We start from the raw sequence: 6000 nt of genomic DNA on the forward strand, positions 1-6000 counted from the left end.
AACTGCTCACCAAACGAGGCAAATCCTTTCCCAGGAATGGGCCAGTTCTCCAAGTCAGGGTGACCTGCACAGGAAGGAACTTGGATTCAAAATACTCAGTGGCTTTGTCAATTTTCATCCTCCGCATGGGAAGAGAGGGTTCTGGAGGAAGCCAGGGTAAAACAAGCACCTTTCCCGCAGAAACCCTCCCAAGAGCAGCGGTCGCTGCACCCCCTCTGGTGGGGCTGCATTGCTGGCAGCGGTATGGGGTGGCGGGGAGAAGGGAAATGCTAGTACAGATGCAGCCTTAGAGAGCTAAGAGTCTGGAGTGGCCTCCCGCAGCCTGGCTGGGTAGCCCAGAGAATGAGGCTAAACGCGATTAGCGGAGGCCAAGCCAAATGGTGGCGTTTCTGAGCCCCGGTGATTGCGAGTTTTCATCCCTAGAGAGCGCTCCTCTGCCTTCCTTGTGCCTCGTAACAGCACTGAGCTTAGGAAGGCCCAACGCAGAGACATGCTGCGGCGTGATGGTGATTGGCTGGTACCATGGCAGACGCCCATGGAGAGCTTAGGCCATTCTCCATCCCGGGCCGATGGGCAGGCCTGCGCTCTTGGCTTCTACATTGCAACAACACGACCGCCGGGGAAAAGCTAGAGGCACCTGCCCGGCCTCTTCAACGTCCCTAGAAGTCAGACGTTGGCTGTGGAAGGGGTCAGTTGGTTACAGGTGGGTTTCTCTGTCTGAGGAACCCACCATTTGCTCTGTGCTTCCATTACAGATGGCGGCCATTGCTCTGGGCAGCTTCCTTTCGAACACTGGGATTCAGAAGGGTTTCCAGGTATCCCCGTCCTTTTCACAGGCTGAGGGAGTGAGGACAACTAGCGCTGACCTACCCGCCTTATGTTGGGGCACCATTTCAGACTGGGAGGGCAACTCCCTACCGGTGAGGGGAGGAGGTAGAGGAGTGAGCGATGAGCGGGAGGGGCGGGGGGTTGTTCCCAGCCAGTTAGGGGAGCTGGGTGGCATGAGTAGATACACAAAGATCCACCCAGCTTTATAAAGCCAGTATATTTTTTCTTACTGAAAGGGTGACACTCACCCCTATGCTGAGGGCCCAAAGAATCCCCCAGGAGGGATGCACAGACCCAGGCCTGCCCCTCTGCCCAGGTGGGAGTTTCACCTTCCAGGACTTCAACACACATAAGAGCGTCAGGCCAGCTGCCCTATGCCCTTGTCAAACAGGCACGGCAGGGATACTCGCAATGCGAACTCTCCACACAGGCTCAGCCATGAGCCTCAGCCCCATCTTGGAGGGACCAAATCTCCCCAGGACGGGGAGTGAGCACCACAGTCCCCGTCCCCTTTGAACCTGTGGGTTCTCTGCTGAGAACACTCACAATGGTGCCAGCCAGTGCCAGCTGCCATGTCCTCGTCCCGCACTGAAACCAGCTCTTTTACATGGACCATGTTAATAGCCAACCGTGTTCCAACAACTTCCCATCTCCTCTCAACACGCACCCCAGGAAGACCCACTGCTAGGCCCCGATGCCACCACCCGTTCAGAATGCTCATCGTCTTCTCCCTTTGGTGTGATCTTTGTCTCTAAAGTAGATTATAAACTCCTGGAGGCAGGAACCATGATTTATTAGTTTACAGATCTGCTGGAGCTCAGCTAATGAGGGGCCAATTCCCAAAGCCCCATTGTCTTCAGTGGAGTGAAGTTTTCGGGGGTTTCACCCACTAAGAAGTCACTAATTCAGGATGTACTTGAAGACATATTCAGTGTGCCCACGCAGCAGCATCTTTGGGAAAGAAGCGTTTGTACTACAACAAGGAGAACTGTGATGGAATCGAATATTAATTAGGAGGCAAATTGAAGGGTCTTATACCAGAAAATATAACAAAGGGTCTTTTAGTGAATAATGGTAAAGCAGCGTCATTCCCATTTCATGCGGAAACAACAGTAAATGAACGGCCATTAATGTCGTTAAGACTGGTCTGCAACGCCGACTGCACTTAAACAAAACCAAGAACCTTCTAAAAATATGATTAAAAAACTAGCGGAGGAAAAAGGGCCAGAGAAAAATAAAATAAAGTACACAGGTTGATTCAACCTGTTTCAGCTGATGAACGACGTGCTATTGCTCTGTGCCAAAGTAACACTTGACCTCTATATATCTTCTTAATGAAGTCAGCGGAGAAAGACTCCCAGGGAGCCTTTGTAGCAGGGCAAGCCAGTTGCAAGCTGGGCTTCGCTAATAGAATCTGTCACTTGGTTTTTTCCAGGTCACAAACTAAGAAGAGCAATTAAATCAAATTGGAGGCTGTCGAGATTGGAGCAAGCCTCCATAGGCCAGGTAGTGAAATCATTAACGATGTAGTTCTTTTCCATGATAAATTGTCGAGGAGAGTGAAACATGCTGCTGGCCATTAATCTGGGCTAATCAGCTTGAAAACTGGGTTGTTTTATTTAGTAATTAACTGGTTATTTGAAAAAAATGATACATGGCCCAGTGCAAGTCTATAGAGCTGCCGTCCAGCAGATAATAATGCAGAGCAGTGGGGAATCTCTTGAGGGCAATTCATGCCTTTTCAATTAGAGCCATTGGCAAAGTCTGAAAAATGGCCCAAGGTTTGTATTGACACCTTGTAAAGAAAAACACTCCAGTGAACAGAGCCAGCATCTCGGGGAGTACTGGTAATTGCTCTGGCCAGCCCCTCGCACAAAGTGCTCTAAGCAAAGCCAGGCATTTCAAAGGTATCCTTGTGTTTCACACCTCTCTGGTGCCATTGGGAATAAAGGAGCCGAAGACAGAAGGCATTCAAAGCTGGCAATGAAATAACTGGGGGGCCGAGAATATAAGGATCCTCTCTAGCTGGTGAGGGCCCGTATCTCCCCACTCCAGTGCACAGGGTAAATGAGGAACAGGCGTGAGCTGTCCAGCCCCCCAGGGGAATCCGTAGCCCGCTGAGTCTGAAAGGGAAGCTGAGCAGGACAAAGGAGCCGGAAGGGTTTTCCCAGGGAACCCGCTGACAGGACCCTGGCTCAGAATCGATTGGTGCTGCCCAGACTGTTTACACACGAGCAGCCTCACAGCCTAGTGCCAGCTGAACAAGGGAGATCACCGGATGGGCCCATGAGGTGGCTTGGCCAGTCGGGGCCAGGTGCAGCACGCTCATCCCCTCAGCAGCAAGGACTTGCCATGCCAAAGGGACGACTGCAGCACGGAGACACAACAGGGGCCCGTTTGCTCCAGTCATTTCATCCAGGGCTGCCCAGGGACCAAAGGGGAGCCGTGGCCCTAGGTCCTGCACCACAATCCTTGGCCGCCCTCCTATAACTGCAGGGCGACACCAAAGCCTCAGGAGGTTATTCCTGGCCACGGGCAGACAAGCAGCGCTCTCTTCTCATTGGTCAAGGACAACCCGGAGAGAAGCCCATTGGTCGCATGAGTGTGTTTTACACACGTCTGTGCATTTCTCTCCAGATCAGCTCCTGGCCAGCTGCCAAACTTGCGTCCCCCAAACTTGGGGAACCCTTTCAGTGACCTGCGTGTCCCAAATAATGTCCATTTTCCCATTTTGTGAAATATAAACAGTGGAAAAGTAAAATCGCTGCTGGAAGAGGCCTCTCCCTGCAGCCCTAGGGAAAAAAGACACATCACGGTGGGAGTTGCAGCAAAAAGCCAGTTCCCAGGGGAAGGCGCAGGTCTGCACTGGTGACGTTAAAGGGGCACGCAGAAGTGTCGTGCAGCTGGCGAAACCTGCCGCTCGGTCGCACTGCTGTTTCCAACCAACTGTACTTTTAAAATATTTGCTCTTGGGGAGCCTTTGATGCAGGCTTGGAGGGGTCGGCGGGAAGGGGGAAATAAAGAGAGGCCATTCAAAGGGCCAGGAAACAGCGTCTGAGACGAACATAATGCTCGTGGCAACAGGCAGCCCCGGTTTATTAAACCCAGCGGCCAGGGTCAGGCGAGCCCCAGAGCCAGTGGTCATCCCGCAGCAGGAACCGCGCAAGCCCCAGCAGGCTTAGCAAAGAGCCAGTTAATGAAAACCTCCACCAGGGAAGCAGATCCCATCAAGGCCACACAGAAGCTTCAGATCCCTTAAGCTGCACTTTGAAGAGCAGCGGCAGCAGAGAGAGACAGGCAAGGTCACAGAGCATCGAGACCCCCTCCAACCTGCCGCGCCGCTGAGTTAAAAAAATCATTGTTGCCATTTGATGAAACTTCACCAAATAAAAAAAGCTGAATCTCCCTGCTTAGGAGAGTTCCCTGGGTTTCCACTCTCTGCCACTGGGAGCCCTTCCGTTCTCTCGGTTGCGATGGGCATTTGGGATCAGACAATCTCAGGACTCTGGAAGGGCCTGTGGCAAGGGAACCTTCGCACCCCATAGACAGTCAAATATTTCAGTCTTTCGAAACTAGCTGTAAAGGCTGCGGTTACCCTGGCACCGGCCAGCATGACTCCCATTAATTCAAGTTGTGGGAATGTAATTTTCATTAGTAATAATAATTGTCCCCATAAAATCTGGCAGGGGGAACTTAATGGACCTACACTGTTTCCCCATGAAATTCCTGCTTTTTAAAAGTTCCCCCTGCCTGGCCTTTTTAGCTTCTACTGTAAAAAAACAACCAACAACTTGAGTGACCATTTCCAAACCAACTTTGCTGCTTTTCCTGTGCTGGCCCCAAAGGGAAAGTAAAACAACCTGAAGCATGGCCAAACCCCCAGAAAGTTAGCTTGAAAAAGGCAAAGATGAGAGGGGGAGTGCCAAGTGCCCACAGGGAACAAGAGCAGGTCTTAGGGGAAGTATTAGTCCCATGCAGGGTTTATTTAATGCACCAAAGACTTCACCAGCCATCAGGAATTCACAGTGCAATGCCCAGACCCCGAGGAGTAAACTGACCTGGCATGGTCATGATGGAAATAAAGTTATATTCAACGAGCAATGGTGATCTTGTGGTTAGGTCAGGGGGCTTGGGCTCCATTTCTGACTGATTCACTTGATGTCTCAGTTTCTTAGTTTCCGCATCAGTAAATTGGGGATCAGAGTCTCTGTAAGGCTGATTATTCAAAAAGCAGCAAGACAAAGTGTTACGTCTAATCATCATCTAACTAGATTCCTCCCTCCTTCTCCATATGTTCCCCTAGGCTCTCACAGTCACTCACCCCTCCTTGTGCATTAGACACAAGACTAAGAAACAGCTTTAATATTGCATTGGGATGACAGTTGTCTCTTACTGTGATGTCTTGGGACAGTGCCACGCCTGCAGATCCCGCTATTTCAGGAGCCCACCCTTGAAAGATAATCGATTGTGGAGGGCTGGGTGCATGGGAAAGCAGACAGATCTTTGCCCCTTCCCCTCACTTAGATCAGGCATCCAGCGGACAGGGAATTTTTTGGCTAGCTTCTTTTCCATGCAGCCAGCCAGTCACTCCTATCGCTTGTACTCCAATCGCAGCCATGGTACTTGCTGGTATCATCATACTGCATGGCAAGATGCTGACAAAGTTCGTGGCATGACGACATCGCATCGACAGGTCACAGTCTAGGTTTGCCGATGTTCACGTTCACTCACCCCTGCTCAGTCAGTCTGGTCCCCCTGGGCTGCACCTTGCGGAGACAGGATGCAACTGCCATGAGTGATTGGACTGAGCGGCAAGGTTTGGCCCACCAGGAAGATGCAGCAAAAAGCCAACATGCTGCATGAGGATTCAGAGCTCCCCCGTTTTGCTGCGTTGCCGGGTTCAGATCATGAAGTGACACTGTCTAGTTACACTTTCCAGCACATTCTAGCCTTTAGAAAAGCAGACTGAGGAGTCTTCCAATATGTTAAGGGTCGTGATCAGTTGCTCTCCATGTCACTGAAGGTGGGACAAGAAGCAATGGGCTTAATCTGCAGCCAGGGAGATGTAGGTTAGATATTAGGGAAAACTTTCTAACTCTCAATGTAGCTAAGCTCTGGAACAGGCTCCCGAGGGAGGTCGTGGAGTCACCATCATTGGAAGTGTTTAAAAAC

This window comes from Chelonia mydas, chromosome 9 (assembly GCF_015237465.2).
Source record: "Chelonia mydas isolate rCheMyd1 chromosome 9, rCheMyd1.pri.v2, whole genome shotgun sequence".
NCBI classification, from domain to species: Eukaryota; Metazoa; Chordata; order Testudines; family Cheloniidae; genus Chelonia; species Chelonia mydas.